Consider the following 25,184-nt stretch of genomic DNA (forward strand, 5'->3'; position numbering starts at 1 on the left):
GGAAGGTCAGAGGAGATGGTGAGGGAGCCAGGAAGCAAAGTTGTCAAGGAATTTGGAAGGAGGACCAGGGGAACGATAAATGACAGCTACTCTCAGGTGTACTGGAAGTGGTGTCAGAGGGTGAAATCCAGGTTTCAGTAATGGCTAGGAGGTGCAGGTTTTTGGAGATGAAAAGGTCATTTGTGGGAACAAGTTTATTACAGACTGATCTGGCACTCCAAAGGGCACAGGATACTGTTTGTGGGAGAGATGTGAATGAGATTATCAGGATTGCTGTAACGAGAAGGTGAGATTAATTTCGGTGACAGAGATGAATGTAGTGGAGAGATTGTGCGGGCACCAGTGCTTAGAAGGGAACCTAGCGTTCCCGCTAGGCTGTTTTAGCGGGACGCGGCGCCCTGCCCTCCTTCTGGAGGGCAAAAAGCACCCTGCCCTCCAGGAGGAGGGCAAAAAGCGTCCTGCCCTCACAGCCTGCAGGAGCCGTTCTCACCCGCGGGACACTGCGGTGACCCGGTCACCGCCGGAGAATAGACTCCGGGCGCATGCGCCCGGCATCTATTCTACCTGTCTGCAGGGCTTGGGGGCTGCCCGGCGTGTCCGTAAGTGCCGGGCACGCCCCCAAGAGTGACGAAAAAAGGACGCGTCTTAGACACGCCCCCTTTTCCGATGACCGCGCCCCCTTCTCGGTCGCGCGCGAGCCTTCGGCGCGCGCACAGGCATGCCCTCTCTAGCTCCGGCGCCCTGCCTCCCGCCGGAGCTAGAGGGAATACTAGGAACCTGTAGGTGGTGGGCAGGGAGGGAGTTTAATGAGATGTGACTGGAGGTGGGGTGACATGGAGAAGAGGTTTGAAGGACGGACTAGCAGTGGAGTAGTAGGACTCAGGAGGGGTATAAGAGAATGAAAGTGGAGTAATGGGAGAGGAGAGGGAGGAATGCAGACAGAGGAGGGGAGATGAAGGAGGAAGGTTTAGGAGACATGGGGGAAATGATGAAGGGAGCAGAGGATTAGGTAGAGGGGGAAGTGGAAGAACACCTGGTTAGATGTGGATGATTTGAATGGTGTTAACCCATTAATACCTCTTTCAGACATACAACCCGGGAAATTTCCTGCTCAGAACCGGGAATTTCTCCCGTGCAATTTCCCGGGTATTTGGTCGAGACCCCCCTTTCACACTACAGTGTCTACCCGGGAAATTCCCAGGTAGACCGCTTTCAGACAAGAGCAGGGTTTTTCTGCTTACCTGCATCTTCTCTGCCGTCTGCTCCTCCTAGCCTATCCCCTCTCTGGCTGATGATGATGATGTCATCATTCAGTTGCCGGAAGCCGGCCATTCATAATGCAGATTTTTATTTTTTTTCAATTTCTTTTAATTCCCTGGTGGGAGAGCGGGTGGCCCGCTATGGCTGGGACCAATCGGCGGTCTCCAGTGCGGGTGTCCCCGGCATCCGGCTGGGGTCCTGTGTCGCTGACACAGCGACCGGCGTGGCAGGCGGTTCGCTGTGGCAGAGACCCGCCGGTGGGTGTCCACACCGTCTGGCTGGGGTACTCTCTACACAGCCGTCCGCCGCTAGGTGTGATGAGCAACAGCGCTGAGCGTTCTATAGGACGCTTTGCGCTGTCAACTCAAAGCAGCAGCGCTGAGCGTCCTATAGGACGCTCTGTGCTGTCAACTCCATGTCAAAGCTTCTTGGTGCTGCCCGGGAGTAGTAAATTCCTGGGTAGCACCATTCAGACAGAAGCAGGGTAATTTCCCGGGACTAAAGTCCTGGGAAAAACCCTGGTCGATTGAAGGGGCGGCTACCCTGGAACGTGTTCCCGGGTAGGTACCTTTCAGACAGACACGGCTACCTGGGAATTTGGCTGAGGCAGGCCAAATTCCCGGGAATCTCAAGATGTCTGCAAGGGGTATAAGCTGTAGCAGTAGGGGGGGGAGATCAAAGCCCCGTTAATAGCAGGTTGTGGTGGGCAGCCGATAACTCACAGTTCCTTCGTGTAAACCTGGAGTCCCGGTGTTGGTAAATTGCAGTGAGCGGCCAGACACTTACTATGACAAGGAGGGGGTCCCTGGGGCTAAACAAAAGTAGGTTGTCAGTCCATCCGAGCAACCACCGATCTTGTGCTGCACGGCTCTCCCACTGATGCCTGCAAAGCATTTTAGGGGGGCTGCATGGATTGGACATGTGTTTTAAACATTGCAGGTGGCCGCACCAGGTGTATTTTGAATTTTTTTTTATAGTGCCCTAAAATGACACAAAAATATACTTGCACCCATTATAATGTACCCCTAATTGAACTGCAGCATTTATTTTGGCCTAAAAAACTTGCTTTCTATCATTTAACGGTTTTAGAAAAATGCATATAACAGCTATTTTACACAATTTAAGAACCCCAAACACTTTTGATTATGGCAACTAACAAACTTCTATACTACCCCCCCTATCTTAGTTTACATTTTTTGGGGATATAAGCTGATTTCCCCTTTTTCCCTTCTGCACTTTTCACTGGACTTCAAAGCAAGGCTTATCGGGCAAATGTTATCATGCCTTTTACAGTAGACTTGCCCGATAAACTGGAGCACGCAAACATGCAAAAAGTGGCTAATTCGGGCAAATGGTCTGCAAGGTTTTCTTTGAGAAAACTTGTTATCGCTGCTAATTGGATATGACCCATAGCCATTACTTCAGGGATGATGAAGGCCAGAGAATAAAAAAGGGAGACAAACAGTATTGGTCATGATATAGAAAGAACTTAAGGGGCCTATCCATTACACGACTTTGTGTACAATCCGACCAAAACCAGGAGGTATTGGTTGCATTGTACACAAATTTGGGTAATGGATAGCTGGCAAGGACCAGCGATGCGCGTGCACACTGGGTCCTTGCCGACCCCGACTATCTACTGAACATGCCCGTCAACTTGACAACGCTCGTCAAGTTCGGCATGTTCAGAGCTAGGTCGTCGGGCGTCTTCACTGAATGACGTTCAGTGCGGGCACGTCACCTCGGCGACCTGAAGGTCTGAATGCTAGACATTCAGACTTTCAGGTCGTTTAATGGATAGGCACCTTTAGCCTTTGCACCTAAAAACATCACTACTGGCACCTAGTTTTTGGGAGTAGTTTTGATCTGGCTGGTCAAATGGATGTCCATATTCATTGGTTCCTTAAGCATCCTGCTGGCTCCTGAACCTTCATTGTTTTGTTCACCATTTTTTTGGTGTAGGCATACCATTGTACTAGACAAAATAAAGTAAATAATGTTTTGAGGTCATGAAGCCTTTTCAGCATGTATAATAAGTAATACCAGTTATATGTTCCTTCTAATCAATTCTTACATGTAAACAAAATGCTTGTTTTATTTTTTGATCACTGTTAAGAGACTAATTCCAGTCAACACTAAAAGTTCAACATAAATGCATTATATTTCCTGTGTCTCAGGGTTTAGCCTGGTGTACCAAGCCTAGACTGCCTTCTGTGTGTTGCCTATGGAAAGCCTACTTCTTCAGGAACTATGGATATCTCCCAATTTCTGCTGCATTCCTGGGATGATCCCCTTCTGCTGCCATGCCATGATTTTTTCAGATTAATGTTTAATTTACGGAATTATGGTTTTTGGGTGGAATTTATCTTTTTTAACAGTGATAAAAGAAATTAATTCTATTACATGTGTAATTGATACAAAAATAATCTAGTAAATATAGTACTTTTTTACATACAGTTGTGATGGAATAAGTTTCATGATTGTGTTGGTGGATTTTTCCCATATTAAATATAAAGATTTGGGCAACAATCAAGCTGAGCAGTGTAGTGTGTATGTTTGTGTTATCTATTACTCAGTGGATGCCTTATTAGGTACATCTTTCTAGTACTAGGTAGGAAGCTCCTTTGCCCCAGAAAAATGTAAATTCTTTGTGGCTTAGATTCACCAAGGTGCTGGAAAGGGAAACAGTCGGGAAGCCGATGGACGGAATGCCGACCGTCGGCTTCCCGACTGTACGATCCCGGCAAGGGTTAAATGACAGGCGTTGAAATCCTGACGCCTGTCTTTCTCCCTACAACGGGAGCCTGACACCCAGCTTACCGATCGAAGGTAAGCTAGGTGACGGGCGTGGACAGCTGCTCGGGGGGGGGGGGGGTTTGGTTTAGGGTTCCAGGGGGGGACTTAGGGTTAGGCACCCCCCCCCCGGGAGGTTAGGGTTAGGCTAGTTGAAGGGTTTAGGCACCCTTGGGGAGAGGTTAGGGTTAGGCACACCCCCAGGGGACTTAGGTTTAGGCGGAGGGGAAGGGGGGGGTTAGGGGGTAAAATTAGGTTGGGACATACTTACGTAGGACGATTGGGATTTTCATCCTTCTCGGGCTGCCGCTGTCTGGATCATACAGAATCCGCTGGAAACATTACTGAGATTCTGGGCCATGGTGACATGATAGTGTTACACAATGGTTGCAGTTTTGTGGGCTGCACATTCTTCTGCAAATCTCCAGTTCCACAACATCCCAAATATGCTCTTTTTTTATTTATTTATTTTTTTCTATTATTTTTCCTTTATTCCGTGGTCCAGTTTGGTGACCCATTGCTGATTAGAAGCTCCAGTTTCTTGTTCTTAGTTGACAAAAGTGGAACTCAGTGTGATTTTCTACTTTTGTAGCATATCCACTTCAAGATTCTACATGTTATGCATTGAGAGTTGCACTTTGCATACCACAGTTGTAACCATTTGCTATTTGACTTACTTTATTCACCCCCTACCTCCTCTCTTTAATACCACTTTCAGACAGAAAAATCCCCAAAACCCGGGTTTTTCCTGTATCGTTCAACCCGGGAAGGACCTGGGAATTTGCTCCTAACACCCTTTCACACAGCACATAATTCCCGGGAAATTCCTGGGTAGACCCCTTTCACACAGAACCCAGATTATCCCTGCAATATACAGTGTGTCATAATAAATGGACTGCTTTTATGGCACACAGAGATGAGGTCATGAAAAGTGGGTGGTGTCTGCTCACTGCATACATACAATGACATAGTATAGACGACACAAGTCTTGTTTTGCAATCAAATTTGTTTTATTTGAAAGCCTCATGTTATGTCACATATAACACCTGCTTTATTAAATTTTTTAAAGTGCTTCTGTTATTTTTCAACAAATATGCATTAGCCATTAACAACATGGCCTTAATGCATTCAGCAATTTAAATCATATATATATATATATATATATATATATATATATATATATATATATATATATATATATGAAGACAATCGAAAAATAGGTGTTGCTGTCATGGAACTGAAAAATATAATAGGAGAGGCACCCCAACTATTAGAACTGTGTGTCAGGGCCAGCCTTAGAAACGACACATATACAGTATACATTTTGTAATACAGCGGCCTGTTAAGTGCAGTTTACAAATTTTTAAATACCAAAGAAATAGAGGTAATGTGTGTACATTCTAAATTATGTACACCCCCATATATACACGTAGCTGACTTAAAGGGCACCCACACATTGCCCTAAGCTCTTGCCAGGCCTGTTAACGGCAGGATAAACAATATTGTCAAAAACAACAAACTTCAACAAAAAAGAAATATAAAGTAGACAGCAAACATGTAAAACATCATACAAGTCTACAACTGTCTGTAGGCAGTGCTGACAATAGTGCTAAGTGGAGTGTTATGATGAGTGCCATCTGAATAACTATGCACTCTGCCATCCTGTGTATTAATCCCCGTGCCATCTGCATAAGTATGCACAGTGCCATATTGATTAGTATTTCCTGTGCCGTCAGGACTATTATGCACAGTGACGTGGAGTGCTAGGCACTGTGCCCTCTGGACTGGTATTGGCATGTGGACTGCTCTGTACAGTGACATGTGGATTACTATTCCCTGTGCCATCTGGATAACTATGCACTGTGCCACGTGGAGTAGCATGAGGTGGATTGGAGGGGTTACTTTGCAGAAATGGTAGCCCTCTGCTATGCTGTTGGTAATTTCTAACAGGACCCTCAGAGTACTGAGGAGGATACATTACATAAGGTTGTGGAGTGTGTAACCTAGACACTAGACCGTTAAGGAAGGACATCTGTGCCTCTCTGTTTTCACGTGAAATTCGTTCGTGTAGACCAACAAGCTGACTGACAAATTAATTTTGTAACTCTCTTTCATTGTCAAAGAAGCGCTGGAGTCGGGCATCCTCCTGTGCCTGGAATTCAGCATCAGAATCTCACAGCTGATTTACCAGGATTCTGGTCATTGTGCGCGTTGCTAGCTCCATCTTGGAAGTTTTTTTTCTTCCGCTCTGGTACTTCAAAGACTAGGAGGGGAATTCAATATGAAACGTTAACTTCACTGTCGAAGTTAACGTTTCATATCGGAGTTTTTACCTGCGTTAAAGTATCGGGCGCGCTCCCGCTTATACCCGTATTCAATATAAAATTAACGAAAACGGGAAACTCTGAAGTTGGATTTGCGTAAAGTTACGAATTTTTCCTTAAAAAAATTGTAAGACCTCCCTAAAGTAGTAAAAACATGGGGGAACACTATGGGTACCCCCGTTTTAGCCTTTAATTGAAAGTCTGGGATTTAAATAGCCGCAGCAGGTGTTTTTTCCCGACATTGAAGAAGTGTTGCAGAAGAGCACTTAGGTTATTTTTTTTCGTTTTTTTAAGTGGTCCCATCAAATTTGGGGTACATGAAAATGGGTACTAGCAAATTTTTATGTCCCTAAAGTAAGTTTTTAAAAATTCTGCATTTGTGCACCTGCCGCTATAATTCTGTTCTAGAAAACACCTGCCGCATACATGCAGAATAGCCCTGAACCTACTTCCCTATTGTTAAACAATTTTTTCCTATTTTTTCTTTTCACCCCAATTTGTTAATTTATTTTTTGGGGTGTCCCTATTTTTTTTTAAAACTTTTTTTTTTGACAGTTCATTTTTAAATGTCATTCCCTATTTTTTTTAAGCCTGCACCCCTAAACCCCAATTCTGCACTTTTTATCGACACCTATTCAATGGTGAAAAGTTATCCCCGTTTTTTATCACAGACTTTTCAATACTGCGATAAGTCTTTGAAATTGAATACGGTGTAAAAGTCAAACCTGCGATAATGACGTCAAAAGTGCGATATTAACGCAAAAACGATGTTATCGCTCCCATATTGAATACCCCTGTTGGAATAGAAGAAAATAAAAAATACATTTACAAATGAATTCAAAGCCGTAATGTAAACATATATGTGCTTGCTGCTTACTGCACCCTAGCTTCACATTGCAAAAGATACATTGAGTTTAGATTTCAGCATAGTCATACTATGACAAGTCTATACAGGACAATGTTAACATCCCAAAAATAGTGGGTGTATAGTAACTTTGACTGTTCCTGCGCAATGTCGGAGTCTCAGTCTGTGCAGGAGTTGGCGTCCCACTCGTACTGCTTCCACTCGCCTCAACCACACCCTCAAGTTATTGGTGTCTGGGACCCCCCTGGCAGCCATCGGATCTCTGTCACTTATCTCTGTGATATCATCAAAGAGTATTGGTGGTGTAATTGGGCAGGATTGGCTGTTCTCCGGGGTATCACTTCGTGAAGATGCAGAACTAGACGATGATATGGCAATGGGATTAACCAGTGCAGAATTGCCAAAGACTTCATTACACTGATCGTAGTAAACCCATTCCATTCTGGCAGCACCACTTTTCCGCCTGTTATGGTCGAGAACTTTGTTATGGTATTTGCGTAGAGCTTTCAGTTTGTTCACTATCTGCTGCTGGGTCCGCACAATGCCCCTTGAGGTGAGGACCTTAGCTATGTTTGTGTAGACTGTTGCGTCCTTCACTGTGCCACTGATCTGTTTGCGGATCTCCTCCTCCCCTCTGACTGCCAGCAGCTCACGGATCTCCTCATCCTTCCAGTGCGCCATGCTTCTCTCTCTCTCTCTCTCTCCTTTTCTGCAGCACAATTGTGACATCAGATGCCAGCGCCACTGCCCCGCCCGCTCAGCCAATCAGCCTGTGCACCGCCATCTCAGCCAATAACCGCTGTTTACTGTGCCCGGAGTTGAAAAACCCGGGTCGGCGCCTTTCAGACAGCCGCCAACCCGTGTAAGACCCGGGAAAAAACCTGGTAAATACCTGGGTCGAAGTACCGGGAATTAGGTCCCGTGTTGACCCTTTCAGGTAGGAAAAAAAACCCGGGTCGACCCGGCAAGAGCCGGAAAATTACCGGGTTCTTTTCTCTGTCTGAAAGGGGTATAACAGTGCTTTTTGCCCATAGAATTTGACTATTTTCTGCTTCATTCTCTGAATTCTAGAGACTGTTGTGTATTACAATCCCTGGAGGTCCGTTTCAGAAATACTGAAACCATCCTGTGTGACACCTACAATCATTCCACGGTCGAAGAAATTTAGATTACTTTTCTGCCCATTTTGGTATTCATTCTCAACAACTGAATCTCTTGACCATGACGAAATGCTTTTATCCATTGAGTAACTGTTACATGATTGGCTGATTTAGATATTTACATTAGCAGATAGATGTACCTCATAAAATGACCACTAAGTGTGTCTATATATTTTCAGTAGGGAAAAGTCATAAAAATGTTGGTTTAGAAGGGTGCCCAGTCAAACAAATTTGTTCAACTAATTTCAGCATCTAGATAGCCAACACTCCCATTTAAATCCAAAAGTCACCAGCAATATATTCAATTCAGCATATTAGAAGATGCAGTAATACTTATCACAGCCAACTGAGGCTCTGGATATGTCAGCTTTTAATGTTTGTCCCTGTATCCCAGATAACATCACATTTCGTGTAAGGTATTGTAATATTTGCTACTGCATTGAATGTAGCAATATTTTAGTAGTAATCCTTTTGATTTGCTAGAGGTGATAGAGGTTAGAGTTCATCCTTTTTAAAAATCAATGTTTTCCCTCCCAATAGCACTATTTTGATTAATGTAGCTCCCCTTGCACTCTCCGCAATGGCTGCATTTAGCAGTGTTCCTATTGCATGTAGCTGGGATCTCTTCTGTTTGTCTTCAGATTTAGGTTTTCTGTGATACAAGCAATTACACAGCATTTGTAGTTGACCGCAATAGACCAGGCCTGGCCAACCTGTGGCTCTCCAGCTGTTGTGAAACTACAAGTCCCAGCATGCCCTGCCACAGTTTTAGCATTCCCTAATAGCAAAACTGTGGCAGGGCATGCTGGGACTTGTAGTTTCACAACAGTTGGAGAGCCACAGGTTGGCCAGGCCTGCAATAGACCCTCTGTGGCCTCCTCTTTGATAAGATTGTCCTATTTCACCACTCTGTCTGGAGTTTGGTTTGTAGACTTGTCTTGGGATTCCCCTTAGTGTTAGTAACCTAGGTATTCTGAGCACTACTACTTGGCGGTACACCTCTCAAACTGTTATGCAGATATCCGAAGACTAGCTCAGGGAGGACAGAAACCTCCCGTGGAGCAGACTCGTGACTGTCAACTGGTCGTTTCCGTTAAGTGCCCAGTTGTAGGAAAGTATTTACTGCTATACAGAGACTCCTTCACCGGCACATGGAATCACTGCTCCTGTTGGCCTAAGTAACTGCTGCAGCTCCTCTTTATTGATTGCTGTGGTTGGAAACTCTTGGCCACTTGCTTTGCTTCAGAGCTGCTGAGTAACAGAAAGTGTTGACTCAGGAAGCTTGAGACTTGATGTGCCCTTCCGGAATGTTACATGACGCCCGCCGGCATCGCAAGTTTTCCCTCACACTACATAGAGGTGCAAAGGAAAGCTTGTGAAGTTGGCACTACTGTAACTGACTGATACGGCCAACGGCTTCAGACTCTTCATGAGGAAATACCTTCTACTGTACTTGTCCCAGCACTTGGTCAAAGAATGTAGTCAATGTAGCACCAGTCCCTTAACTGGTCTCAGACTATACACACAATTAATAAGAAGACATAGGGTGACACCAATCAGCCAAGACATGCTGATTATATTTTGTAGCGATAGACACAAGGTGCAGTGTGCGCCAGCAATACAAACATTACCGTTATGCACTGGACACCATAAACTTTAATGCACATGTTTTTACATATACATTTTTTAAATATTCTGTTAATAAATGGGTTTGTTGGCCAGACATTTTCTGGTATGGCGTCCCAATGCTGCACAGTTACTTGTCTGCATGCCTCTTTGAGTCTAGTTTCCTAGACCACACCATGTTGCACTGTATTCTCTTATGGTATCATGTGATAGCTGCACACTTAAAATCCTGAAGCTGTCATCTGAAGTCATGAGGAAGTCCCATTTCAGATGTGTAGCTGGATGAAGCCCCTGGCACAGATTAATTCTGAGCAACGCTTCTACATATAGTCTATTGATAGCGATCACCTATCTACTGAACATAGCTGTATTCAGTTAGACACACAACATATTTTTATATTGACCTCACACATGTGGGCAGATACACATCTTGAGTTTTGGGTGTGGTGAGCAATTTTACTTAAATGCTTTATTTTTTTTTTCTATGGCTACAGTATGTTTATAATGAGAATATTGTGGGTCTTTTTCATCTTAGTTCTTTTTCTTTAAGGTAATACTAGTGCTTCGTGACTTCCCCCACTGCAGTGCGTCCAGACTTCCCCCACTACTGTACAGTGCTGCATGACTGTGAAGTCTGAAAGGCCTGTAAAAAAATATGTTAAAAATGATGCTTCTCTCATTAATAGGAAAATGAAAAGTGATGTTACAATAATGATGCAAGTCAACCAGCCCAAAGGTGTGTGTGTGTTATTCATTGACATGTATAAATTTGCTTTTTTTATCTTATGGAAAATGATCAAATGTTTTCATGCTGTGTACATTTTGTATTTGAACTTTGCCGTTTATTTTATTAAAAAAACGTGCTTTATTTTCAGTAGTCTACCCCCTCCCCCCTTCCAGAAAAGGTGCTATGAAGGTGTTTATTTTTCAAATTTGTACCCCAGAGTTTACTATACTTGATGGAACTGTGTTCCCAATAACTGGTATGATAGCAGCTTTGAAGTGCTGCTTTTGTTTTATTAGAGGCTTTAGAAACCAACACTAACTTAGGCCCTGTTCATAGAGTATGCTGTTCATGTTGCCAAACAAGCTGCATGTTCGTCAATGTTATTTAGTTGGAATGTGCGGCCTCCAAGTAAGCCTTAATGATGATCAGATCCTATTGGATCATTATTGGGTTTGTTCTCATTTGTGTGGTTAGAATTTGGCAGCTATTAGTCTGTGTACATAACCTATTTACTGGCCGTGATCAATTCACTCCCCCAGAGCTTCATAAGACCGGATCTACTCCAACTTGGTCACGCACAAACAAAATCATATTGTAGTCTTGTCTTTTCCCTGTTTGTCGTCTGCTTTACTCAGAGTTCAGTATGTCCTATAAATGCTGGCAGGATGATATGAGGAACACTGGAGCATTGATCAGGCAAGGACAAATACCAAAAGAACCTCAAAGATGGCAGACATTATCTGGTCACCTCACCACCCAACTTTAGGTCTTGCTAACAAGCATATTTGGGCCAACATTTGTAAAATGAGTTGCAAGGACATTAATGGGTCAATCCAATTAGGTGCAAGTTTGTTTTAATTTAATTTAACTTCTAAATGCCTAATTAGTCATTAGGGTGTGTGTCCTAGAGGTTCAGCATGGTGTCCCGAAATTTTAACCCTAAAATAAAGATTTTCCTTTCCATCTCTCACTAAGGGAGGTGTGAATGGAAAAACGCGAGTGACTGGTTCAGTGCGAGCTGCTAATTGGATTGTAGAATTAATTCGCTATGTGATTTCGCAGAGAAAACAGCAACTCGCACCTAATTTGAATGACCCCCCCCCCCAAGTCTAGTTCATTAAATAAAACCGTATAATTGGATGGATTTTGTTGCATTACACTCAGTCCGTCAGTTTTGTCCTTCCCTTTTTTTTTTTTTGTAGCTTCTCATATAACTGTAAATTACTTCCCTGGGACCCCCAATATTTGTCAGATACAGATGTGTCTAGCGTTCCTGCTAGGCTGTTTTAGTGTGGCACTGTGCCTTGCCCGATTTCAAAAGGGCAGAATACAACCTGCCCCACTAAAACAGCTTGTAGGTGCCGTCCCCATCTGCGGGCGGGGAAAATTGCGTTAGTGATTACCGCTGGTGAATGGATGTCGGGCGCATGTGTCCCGCATCTATTCAGAGACATGAGTGCTTGGGGGCAGCCCAGCATGTTCATAAGTGCCGTGCACGTCTCTAAGATTGATGAAAAAAGGGCATGTCTTAAAGACATGCCCTTTTCACTTGACCACTCCCCCTTTTTGGACGCACACACTAAAGTGCCTTTTTTCTAGGTCTGGCGCCGGACCTAGAGTGAACACTCTGCCCACGTACATCTATACTCCGTACGTTGCAAGTCGCGTTACAGTAAGCAGGAGTATCATGTGATTCGGTAGCGCTTAGCATCTTTTCGTGCAACTTTTTCCCTTCAAATGCTTAATAGCACAGCGATGTGAATAGGACGCACAAGTTGGTTAAAATGATAAACTGCATGCCTATATTCTGTGTGCGACTGTGGGTGCATCTGCATGCAAAATGCTACGTTACAGTGTCAGCGGCTGTAACGTAGCGTTTCACATGCAGGAGCACCCATAGTCGCACACAGAATATAGGCATGCCGCATATCATTGTAATCAGCAGAAGCTACGTGTGTCCTATTCACATCACTGTGCAAATAAGATGCATTTAAAGGGAAAAATGCGCACGAAATGATGCTCAGAGCTATAGAGTCATGCCACAGCATGGCGTGACTAGTAGGGCTGTTTAACATGCAAGGAGGCTAGATGTATAAGGATATATCTGTAGTCTAAGTGAATTAGGCTGAGTCTCGTCAGCTTGTTTCAGCAACTTGAGTTCAGCTGCAGCCAGTTTTAAGTTACAGCCTTTTCTTTGCCATGACAATAGTTATAGATCTGTGAGGTAAGCTCAAGGATGTGGTAGTGAATGGCTGGAGCACACGGAAACATACCATTAAGATTGAACTTGGTTATTAGAGGGTTTTTATCTGAACATTTCTTAGGAGATCAGAGTTCTATAAATTTCCTTCTAGGATTTAACATTCAGTTGTAATGATGTGGTGTAACTGACAAGAGTATATTATATGAAGTGCTGTTAAAGGTCATTGCCAATGGCCACACTGTTCCCATTGAATGTAGCCATAACGTTGGAGATGTTTTATTTTAATTTGCAAAGTATTTGAAAAGTTACCAATGACTGAAGTGAAATAGCTCATTTACTGTGCGTTGCAGCTTATTGCTGTACTTTAATTCTGTGGAGGTGTAAAAAGCTGATGTGTGTTTATTTTTTAGTCTTTTTATTACTTAAGAAATTACATTAGAAAGTGGAGTATCTGTCCTCCAAAATCAGCAATGTACTATCCATACGATGGGAACACCTTCCTAAGTTCCAATGCTATGTCCGGTTCAATTTGATATTCATGTAAAGTTCCTGGTTTAAGACTTGTTCAAACAGTATGTGGTCAGGAAGTCTGCAGTCGAAATGCCGACCGCCGGCATCCCGACAGTGTAATCCTGGCAAGGGACTTAACATAGGCGTCGAAATACCAACGCCTATGTTAATCCTGACGCCGGAACATCGATCCCCGCCATCCCGATTGTTCGCAACGATTAAGTAGAACTCGGGGTTGGGGGGAAGGGTAGGTTTAGTCCGGGGGGACTTAAGGTTAGGCACCCCAACCCCGGGGAAGGTTAGGATAGGGAAAGGGGGGGTTGAGGTGAGGCGCTATTGGGGGGGGGGTTAGGGTTAGGCAATCCCCCAACCCCCTAAGGAAGGTTTAGGGTGCGAGAAGGGGGGGTATGGGTTTTGGCACCCCTGGGGCGAGGTTAGAGTTGGGCACTAGGGTGGGAGGATAGGCACCCTTAAAGGAGGGTTAGGGATAGTTAAAATACTCACTCTGTCGGGATCTTCACTGTACTGTCTTCCGGTGTCTGTATTGCATCCGCTGGGCTTAGGACCAGCGGCATGTCATACCAATTCTGTTCAAAACCTATCCAGTTCATGACATTCTTCACACTTTAATAAGCACTTTAAAAATAGGAGTTATAAATATTCCATGGTGCCAGTACTACTATTGCATTCTAAAGTCTTAGAACCTAGTACATCCTATTTCTTCAATTATTATTATCCTTTTATATGATTGTTGCAAGGATTCTGCAGAGCTTTACAAAATACATAAACAAATGAGCACACAAAGAAAAACTTAACAGTACAAGACCATGCAGGACAAGGACATGGCTTATAAACATTGCTGCATAAAAAATAAGCAGCAGAGCATCAGCATCCAAGTGTTCTGTGCCGTTGTGGGGAGTTAGATAATATAAGTAATGGAAGGGGTATCCCGTGAGGAACGAGGGCCCTGCTCGTGAGAGCTTTCTTTCTAAAGGGGAGGGGCAGACAGGAAGGAGCATAGAGGAGTGGGTTAGGATTAGTGCTGGAAAGTTTTGGTGAAGTGAGTTTTGAGAGCCTATTTGAAGATTAGTAAAGGTGGAGAGTCTGATAGAGAGGGGAGAGAATTCCAAAGATGGGGAGCAGCACAGGTGAAATCTTGGAGACAGGAGTGATAGAAAGTAATCAATTTGCAGGAGAGGTGACATGTATTTAAGTGAGTGTGAGAAGTTTGAATTGGGTTCTGAAGGGGACGGAGAGCCATTGTGGGGCTTGTAGGAGAGGGGATGCAGATGTAGTGAGTTTAGAGAGGAAGGTCAGTCGAACGGCAGCATTGAGAACAGATTGGAGTGTAGAGAGATGGGAGGCTCGAAAGTAGGAGGTTACAGTAGTCCAATCTTAGGGTTCATGCACAGGCTTTCTGTAAAAGCATAGGCACAACCTTGGACTTTGTCCTCCCTTTTAGCTAACAAAATGTTCTGATTTCCTCCTTGTAGCACATTGTACAATGTTGTAAAGGCATACTTCCCTTAAAGCTATATACAATATATGGAGTTCTAACACATGACAACTCTGGTAACGAGTGTACGGGGATGCAGTCAGGATACCGGCGGCCGCTATCCCGCACGCCAATATCCCGACACTTACACATCCAGACATGGGACTAAAGATAGACGTCGAAATCCTGACTCATCACTATCCACACTACGGAATCCCCAGCATACTGAACAAAGGTATGCCGGGTGTCTTAGCGTCTAGCCAAGTGGGATGGGTCAGGGACCTCCGGGGCGACTTAGGGCTAGGCACCCCCTGGGAGGGTTAGGGTAGGGGTAGGTGGGGGTTAGGCTTAGGCACCACTAGGGGGGGTTAGGGTTAGGCACTAACGGGGGAGGGGATGGAGGTTAGGGTCAGGAACCCCTAAGGGAGAGTTAGGGCACTTACCTTCAGCTGTCGGGATGTCAACCTGCTGGGCTGCTGCTTTCGGTATTTGATCCGGCAGCTAAACAGCCGCCGGCATTACATTCCGATTCCAGTGTACTCATGTCCATATTCCTACACTATTAAACTATTGAAGTTATGTTCACTAGGTTTATTTTTACAAGTTATATATTTTAATTGAACACCTTCATGTATATGTAGGCCTTAAATTGCTTTAAACAATAGGACGTGTTACACCTAGACCAGCGTAATGCCAGGAACACAGTACGATATGTTGTGTGATCCAGTGGATCGGACGACATATCGTCCACACCACTGTGTACCTGCTATGTTGCTTAGTATGAGCGTCGTCGGCAACATCGTCTGTCAGACCTGCACCCATGTCAGACTAGCGATATCTTCAGCAGGGGCCATGCTGCAGAATGCAGCATGGCCCCCTCCTTCGCTGCCGGCATCGGCAAGTGTGTATACACTTGCCGATGCCAGGTCCTGCCGCGAATGACATCGTTTAGTGTGTGTACCCTTGCATAAGGCTGGGTACACACTAGACAATGTCATCCAATCCGGCAGATCGGAGCAACATATCTGGCACATCGTCTAGTGTGTATCCGCTATGTCGCTGACTATGCCCTCCTGCGCGTCGCCAGCGACATCGCCCTTCAGACCTGCATGCTCCCGGCATTGGCGGGTGTGTACACGCTTGCCAAAACCAACCTTAAATGTTTAGGAATAGAATTCTTATATGTACATAGAGATATCAGTTATTTTGTTTGACATACATTAAACTTGGTTGCAATCCATCCTTTGTGAACTTTCTTCTTGCTACTTTGTATTAAAATGTACATCCATTTAGCTTTGTTGACATTTTTTGCATTGTTTGATTAGTTTAATTGGTAGATTATGTATGGAACGCTTGTGTTTTATTTATGCCAGGTGTGGCATTTCTATAATGCACAATCTTTCTAGCATTGTTGAATCTAAAGGACAGACTTTTCTTTGTTTTAGTGTCGCATTTTATTTGGCTTGAACAATTATCTGTTTATATAGCGCCAGCATGTTTCTTAATATTTTACAGAGAATATTTGTTTGCTTTTTTAATTAATTCAGTTGGGCTTTAACCAATAAAGGACACTATTCTTCCACTGCTTAGGAGTCATTTGAGGTCATGTCTCAGGGATGGAAAGGTTTCCTGTTCCACTTGTTGTTGGGTTTTGTGTTCATACATATTACTGTTCTGATACATTAGGTAGATGTCTTTGCAGTCTATGGAACATAATTATATAGTCCCATTGATTACTGTATATAGTTCATAACAAACATATATTTGAGTAAGAACATTTTTATAAATTTGATCTATTACTTTTCAAAATCTGAATCAAAACATCCTGGTAATTAGAAGAGTGAACTAACAATATGCAGGCATTTTTCAAATACTCAGCAAATACATTACCTGAATTACTCTGCTAATTCTGTAGTTTTACCCTCTGACAATTGAGCTGTGTTGCACAAATGGGAGAAACATGTTTTGCTGCAGTGTAGTACATTCTGGTGCACTAATTACACTGAAAATTGGTATTACTTACAGGGGTATTCAATAAGGGAGCGAAAACATTGTTTTTGCGTTAATATCGAACCTATGACGTCATTATCGCAGGTTTTACTTTTACACCGTATTCAATTTCAAAGACTTTTCGCAGATTCGAAAAGTCTTTGATAAAAAACGGGGATAACTTTTCACCATTGGATAGGTGTCTAAAAAAAGTGCAGAATTGGGTTTTAGGGGTGCAGGCTTAAAAAAAATAGCCTGCACCCCTGGGAATGACATTTAAAAAAGAACTGTGTCAAAAAAAGTTTTAAAAAAAAAAAATAGGGACTCCCCAAAAAATGAAATTAAAAATTGGGGTGAAAAACAAAAATGGGAAAAAATTGTCTAACAATAGGGAAATAGGTTCAGGGCTATTCTGCATGTATGCGGCAGATGTTTTCTAGAATAGATTTATAGCGGCAGGTGCACAATTGCAGAATTTTAAAAAACTTACTTTAGGGAAATATGCTAGTACCCATTTTCATGTACCCCAAATTTGATGGGACCACTTAAAGCGAAAAAAATAACCTAAGTGCTCTTCTGCAACACTTCTTCAATGTCGGGAAAAAAACACCTGCTGCGGCTATTTAAATCCCCGACTTTCATTTAAAGGCTAAAACGGGGGTACCCATAGTGATCCCCCATGTTTTTACAACTTTAGGGGGGTCCTACAATTTTTTTTAAGGGAAAATTCGTAACTGTACGCAAATTCAACTTCGCAGGCTCCCCTTTTCGTTAATTTCATACTGAATACGGTGATAAGCGGGCCCGCGTCCGATACTTTAACGCAGGTAAAATCTCCGATATGAAACGTAAACTTCGACAGCGAAGTTTACGTTTCATTTTGAATTCCCCTCTTAGTGGTGGTATGTCTGCCCTTCTGTACTGTAGAAATGGTGTGACTGTCATTTACCAATTGGCATGTTAGCAGACTTTAACATTTGAAATGGACATAGATACTTTGTTATAACACTTGGTTTTTCGTTGCTTCCAGACAGGCTTGCATCTAGAGAGCCTTTTGGGTTTCATTTATATAGCATAGCTTGCTATAGATGGCAACAAAGAGATGACCAGGTAGTAAAACGCATCCTATGAGTGCCATGAAAAATGAAGGCTCCTAATAAATATTTGAGAAGCAGTAGAGGAGTTTATCCATTCATTATATGTCTCTATAATCTCAGAAATAAGATTGGACGTGTTTAAAAGGGACACACCACTATGGTTTAGATGAGTTTCCGAATAACATTGTGTTCATCTATAAATGTTATTTTTGTACTGTTCGCAATGATGTGCAAGTCTATAGAGCATTTGGAATCTTTTGGAATCTTTGTTTAAACTGTAATAATAAAGAACATTTGATTATACAGTTGACACAAACTTGTATTTTTTTTTTTATGTTTTTATTAAAAACAAACCAAATAGTACAGCCTTTTTATCTGAACTAGGACATATGACTGCAATTAGTCCAATACATAATTATCTGCTCAACACCAGCATTAAGTTTGCGTTCCTTTCTGAGTTTCTAGTCACTTTGCTGACAGCCTGCTGGAGAATGTATTGGGGAATGCTTTATTGCTCCTGGGATGAAATCAGAAATTACTTCTGACTTCTACATTTTATTTGTTCAGTTTATTTTTTCCCCAATGTTATTAATTTTAGTCAGAGGATCACAAAGGTCATAACTCTTATAAGAATGAGAAATGCTATCCCTGAATTCTAAACTTGATCCCTGTCCTAGTCTGGCATACTGTCCCTAAACTACACAATATGATGGTCTGCTTGTGGACACACTATCATAGAAATATTAAAATTGAAGATGTGTAAAATGTTTGTAATCTGTAGGCATTAATGAAAACTGTTAACCAGAGACAAATGTTTCTGTGTAAACAATAAACAAACGCCTATCTGTATAATGTAATATACTACTTGCGTTTAATGTTTTGTACATATTTGATTATTGTGTATTCTGTCTGGCCGAGTAAATGTTAATTTTTAACTTTTGTTAACTAGTTCCATCCCAAATTTATCCTCGTTTAACATGATGCTTTGAATTCTTGTGGAAAAGTGAGTAATGCATATGGCGTAAGACTAATTTTCCTTATTAGTCCCAGTGCTAATCCCTGCACTAAAAAAATTAAAAATCTAAATGCCAAGGCATATTGTGTAGGACACTTAATGTGCTTGATCTCCCACTTCCTGGCACATAGAAACCCTTGTAAAGAAGGTTGTGTCATTAAAAATTTGGAATCTTAAGCTGGGCACACACCTGAAAGACGCGACTAACGGCGGCCGGATACAATACAACAACGTTCTGCAGTGTGATGACATATTGTGTTCAGGGAACATTACTGCATTGTACGTCGCATCGTCCAATCTGATGTGCAGCACGTCGGATTGGATGATGTGTGCTAACGACAGATGGAAGTACACATTAAACGATGGTTGTGCAGAATGGTTGCAGGTGTCATGAATGTATGACATATAGGTCACTATTAAAATGCTACAGACCTCTTCTGCTGGGCGTCTATACTAATAGGCACCCAACGGAGCAATTCAATTGTTTTCCAGTTCGGGCGCCCATTAATAGTTATCGCATCCACAAGCACAGGGTTTAGCTGTGCACTGCGGCTAAACCCATCAAAAGTTGTGGTTAGAGCACTCAAAAAAAATGGGCTTTGACACCTTCCTTCTTGCACCTTAGCAGGCTGCAAGAAGAAATGTCCACCCGCAGCTTTAGGCGTCTGAACAGAGCAACAATTTAATTGCTCCACCTGGCGCCTATTCGTATAGACGCCCAGCAGGGGGCGACTATAACAATTTATTTGCCCCCATAGTGTAGTGTGTACCCCGCTTTAGAAGTTCTTGTCTGGTGATCATATGTGATCACCAGAGAGTTATACCCTACACTATAGAAACCATTAGGAAGTCCAAAGATGTTGGAAGATCTCTCCTTTCTTGCTTCAGTAAACTCTAAGAAACCCACATTTTGAAAGAAGTTTTCTCTTTCAAATGATGTATCCTCATAGTTTGTTTGATCAAATGTGATCACCACTATAGCTACAATAGTAGAACCAGGAGATGAGGAGAGGGCACTAGACTTAAGGCCGGTACACACTAGACCAGTGGTAGCCACCCCTGGTCCTCGAGAGCTACCAATAGTGCATGTTTTCCATGTCTCCTCACAGAATCACAAGTAAAATAATTAGCGCCACCTTTTGGATCTTCTCAAATGAATACACCTGTGCACCAGCTCGGTGGTCTGGAAAACGTGAACTGTTATAGCTCTCAAGGACCGAGGTTGGCTACCCCTGCACTAGATGATGTCTAGTGAGTTTGACCTCATTAGCGGGGGCTGCCGGTGTGTATGCACTTGCCGATGCCGGGAGTGACGGCAGGGTCTATGCTGCATTCGGCAGCATGGCCCCCGCTAACAATATCCCCTGTCGAACCTGCATGCTAGAGAGCACACAGTCAGTGACATAGCAGGTACACACTGGCCAACCTGGACAATGTGCCGATCGGGTGGCATATGCAGCATTACACCTAGAGAGTACATTTGAAACAATGTGCTCTCTTAGTAGTTGTTGTGCCCTGCCATCAGACAATAGCACCCAACACTACAGGAAAGCATTATGAAGTCCAGAGAGGAATGTACAAATTCCCCTCACCCCCCTCATCCTGGCTTCTGTATACTCAGTATGATCAATTAATTGGGTAGATTATGTAATAGTACCTTGTGTGGTGATCCATATTCTTCCACATTTTTTGTGCATTCATAAAACACATTCTATTACTGTTTAGAATCCTTTTTTTTTTTTAATTTTCTTTTATTGCGATTTTGGAAATGCAGATTGATGCCAAAGCAAAAACCGCAAGTTCACAACCCTTTTGGCTAGATTTCCTTTGCCTTGTCAGGAGACATAAGCAAACTAATTGTATTTTTATGAAAATTGAGACTTCCGTAAATATAAATAAAGTTTTAATTATGTGTGAGTTCTATATAAAACAAATACTGATCTCTATGTAGAAATATGACCAGCTCAAAATAGGCTAGAATAGCTTCACCACAGGGGTGTGAACATCCTCAAAACCAAAGGGGTTAAAGGATAATTTTATCTAGAGCTTCAGCGGTCCATCATTGTACTCTGTTCTGTCCCAAGGCAGGCTTTTCAAACACATTCTCACATATGGCAATTTTACAGAAGGGCACAGACCACATTGCAACTTGCTTCAACCAGGTATAGGGCATATACATGCTATAAATATCCTTTCCGCTTGGTTGTGAGAAACCCCAGCGATGTCATCAGGGACTTGGGAGCCTATTTATCAAGAGTTTATATAATTTTATGGGAAAAAAAAGTCTCTGCATAACTTTATTAATTGTTGCTATGTACTAATAGCCTAACGCAGGATACTTCTAAGGCTAATTACCGCTGCAGATCGGAGTCCCCATTATTATCAATGGGAACTACGATCTGACACGTGTGTACCAAACTCTGGGAAGCTTTTTGGCATTAGTCCCCCATTAGTTTACATCATCTTCAGATGTTAACTGCTTTAAGCCTATGAAGGTTTACAAACAGGAGAGAGATTGACCAAACCCTCTGTTGCTGTGCACAGTCAGATTCTCCCAGAAGATTCCTCCAAAACGCCAGGGATGTATCTTGCAGGGACAATTGTTATCGCTATCCCTCCAGGTTCAGTTTTTAGTGCGTAGTGGGGATATTTTAATTCAAAATGAATATATCTGCCGCAGTACAATGTTAATAAGTAACATAAGCAGTGCCGCGATTATTAATACATAGGCACCTTACTCTTTTTAGGCATACCTAGTCTCTTTGGAACTGCTATCTCAGAAAATTATAGACATATACTGACTCTGATAGTATTTTCTGTTGCAGTTTATATCTGATCTGGTTTACATTTATTAGCAATAACAATATTGATATTTCTTTAAGACCTCAAAGTCTCCTTTATATATAAAATGTTAGGATGAAACCAGGAGTTAGTTAATATTTTAACAAAATGCAAACTTAGAGATGGAAAGCTTTACAACGTGTGTATAATGTACTGAATGAATGAGCTCAGTAGTGCCAATTTGGAAATAAGTATTCTGTGCAGTTAGAAAACCTAAATGGATAAAAAAATAAAAATTTTCATGAGAACCTGCTTCTGCTTCCTTTTTATGCTCCTGGAACTGTAACTTCATTAAAAGTCTATATTTTTGACCACCCATTTTAATTGGGAGAATTACATATATTTAGGTTAATTTTGAAGTCTAATTATGGAGAAGTCACTATGGAATTTGGCACTTTATTCCCTAAAGAGACCAAAAAAAAAAAATCTATAAATGCTTAAAAAAAAAATGATACTGAGATCTTATATCGTCCATTTACAAAAATAGGGAAATCCACATAAAGGCCATTATTTACAGGTAATTCTGAATAGGTCTGGTTCCCCTTCATATTAAAACCTCTCTGCTCTTGTTACGCTCTAACAATAACATAAAATGGATTGTGTTTTTGCCTTATCGCACTGTTTAGTTTTGGAAATATAACTTCTTATAGCACACATTACTTAATAGCTCCCATGTGTACCAGTTTATCCAGTCTCAAAACAGGGCAACTGTGATTTAATAAATGCAGTAAACGCCATCTTGATCTATAGTGTTCATGCTAGCGCAGGCAGGGGGGTAGGGCGACTGTCTGAATAGGACACTTCGTCTTGTGCATGCCCGAAGCAGTGGGTGGCCGCATAGAGAAGGCGGTGGGGCCTTGAGATGAGCCACCTTTTCATCACTGCAGGGGGCGTGCCCAGCACTCAAGGAGATGACCTCTGTATAGCAAGTGAAGGGGAAATTGGTGATGTGGTTGTATAAATAAGCTATATATGAAAAAAGACATCAAATTTAGAAGCCTAGTCCAAGAACACTTGGGGTATTGATGCAGAGTGAGCACTACAATAGTTGTCAGAGTGCAAATGGCCTAAATCATGTACATGCTCAGAACTGTATGCAAACACATTGCGCCCATTCAGGTTTCTAACTTTTTGTTACTTACACCTGTCTCCAGCGGCTTGCAACAGAATGGGCGGATCATGATGGAACAGTAAGGAGCGATCACATGTTGACCTGGAAAAAAGATGTAAATATGCCCAGAAAAGACCGATCATTTGGGGGGGTGTAGGTGAAAATTCAGGGCATTAAATTCTTTGATCAAGTTGTTGCTGCTGATCATAGGATAGCTGGTATATAGTTGCAACACATTAAATTGCACATGTATGAAAAATTTAGTTTAAATACAGTAGGTCCTGGATCTGCATAGGAAATGTTTTTACATGTGGGTGGTCATGATAATGATTGTTGCATGTCCCAGGGCCACCTTCTGCTCTCTGTCACTACCAGTCTATTTTGTAGCTGCAGTTGGTTTGGCACCAGACTCAACTGAGGCAGCCTTATGTAAATTCTGCTCTGACCCTAGGTAGGTGCCAGTGTTGGGTCCCTAATCCTACTGTCCAGCACTCCTGTTCCTGCCACTTCTAATATCCAGTGTATGAACTGGCTATTCTGACAACTCCTATTGCCTGCTGATGTTGCATCATTATCTGTTACTGGTCTGGACCTCAGCTTTACCTAGACCATCCTTTGGCAGTATGACAGAGCATATCTGTACTAGTACTGTATACCAGACTGACCACTCCTCTTGTAAAGCCCAACCTATCACACTATGGACTTGGGTGGGTAGCTATAACTAGCATATCATATGCAGCAAGTCCAAACTTACATGGGTTGCTGGAGGAGACCATTAACGCCAGTAAACCAGTGACACTGACTTTCTAGGCAACATATAAATGCAAAATTAGGGGAGGACTGTGATTTGACTGACATGTCATGTTTAAATCGCTACTATGGCCCGATTTCCATTAGTTGCCGTAATTGGAAAATGTACGTGGCTTGACTCAACGTGCTTATAGCAAGGCAGTTTTTTGCATGCGCGTTCCCGCTAGTCATACTATTTACTTATGTAATGCTTATCCGTGGGAGTCGGGCAAATGTTGCCTTATTGTTAGCTGCATTAAGTATGGTGGATAGTGGGGAAATCGCCCTGTGCAGGTTATTAGTGATTATAGTAAAGGTATTTGGTCTCTTAAAAGGTGTCAAATGGTTTATTTAAAAAAAATTTAGTAACCGTGAAAAAATTATAGAAAGTAAATCTTTTTTAACATATTAAAGGCTGTAGATGTTGTAGAATGTTGCCTGAAAAATGATGACACTGGCCTCTTTTTTTTTTTTTTTTTTTTACCTTTAAAATAGAAATCCCTCCCCCCCCTACTTTTCACCTGTGCTCTGGCTGCAAACAAAATGCTGTGTTAAATCTTATTGTAAACCGGGTTTAGTTAATGCAGCTCTTTAAATGAATAGCAATAAACCACCGTGGCTGGCCACGTTAACGCTACTAATTGAATACAGGCCTAAACCACAAGCTTTAAGATATGAAGGATAAATTATGTTCAGTGTTTATTTGACATTCCACTTCAGCCCTTGTATATAGTGTTCTCTCCCTACTCTTTGATGAACAGAAAAATCTCCTCCCACATCTTCACAGCCGTATCCTGATGAGATCTTCTGCAGTACAAAGAGCTGATGGTGCAGGCATTAGAGTTGTGACATCACTGGCTGTGTTTCTGCTAAGCCACGGTCTGCCTGCTTAGTGACGCACATCCCTCCTACCTTAGGAGTATGTTGCAGATGAGTGAGTGAACCTGATGGAAATGTTAAGCATAATCACTTAGCTATTAACAGTTATTTATATAGGGCATTCACATTTTTTTACACAACTAGATATTAACAAGCAAAAAGTGATAAGGGAGCCCTGCCCACAAGCTTACAATCTATATAGTAATAGGAGTTTGATACTTGAGGTTAAAGCTGGGTACACACTTGTCAATATGTTTTTGTTTGAACAATATATCGTTAGTGTATCAGCGGGTGTGTATACTTGGTATGTCTGTGAACTACATCATTCAGACGTCTTATATCAGCACTGCCCTGCAGCACAGTCTGTGCCGGTGTATCTGCGTGTGTAGAGGCGACCCGCCGATCACCCGTACGCTGATTACAGGGACCACTGACACTTGTCAGGCAACTTAAATGCCCACCCTGTTATTTCAGGCCAGACTTGCCAATCGGCCCCTCGA

General features: G+C 42.4%; 1 protein-coding gene and 1 pseudogene across 1 annotated transcript in view; one reads left to right on the top strand and one right to left on the bottom strand.

Moving 5' to 3' along the window:
* Nucleotides 1-25,184, top strand: part of AMMECR1 (AMMECR nuclear protein 1) — a 216,607-nt gene that overhangs the window by 119,041 nt on the left and 72,382 nt on the right. The window lies entirely within an intron of this gene.
* Nucleotides 6,146-7,923, bottom strand: LOC148511721 (uncharacterized; annotated as a pseudogene).

The sequence above is a fragment of the Taudactylus pleione genome, unplaced genomic scaffold (genome assembly GCF_031769625.1).
Source record: "Taudactylus pleione unplaced genomic scaffold, aTauple2 ptg000296l, whole genome shotgun sequence".
NCBI lineage: Eukaryota > Metazoa > Chordata > Amphibia > Anura > Myobatrachidae > Taudactylus > Taudactylus pleione.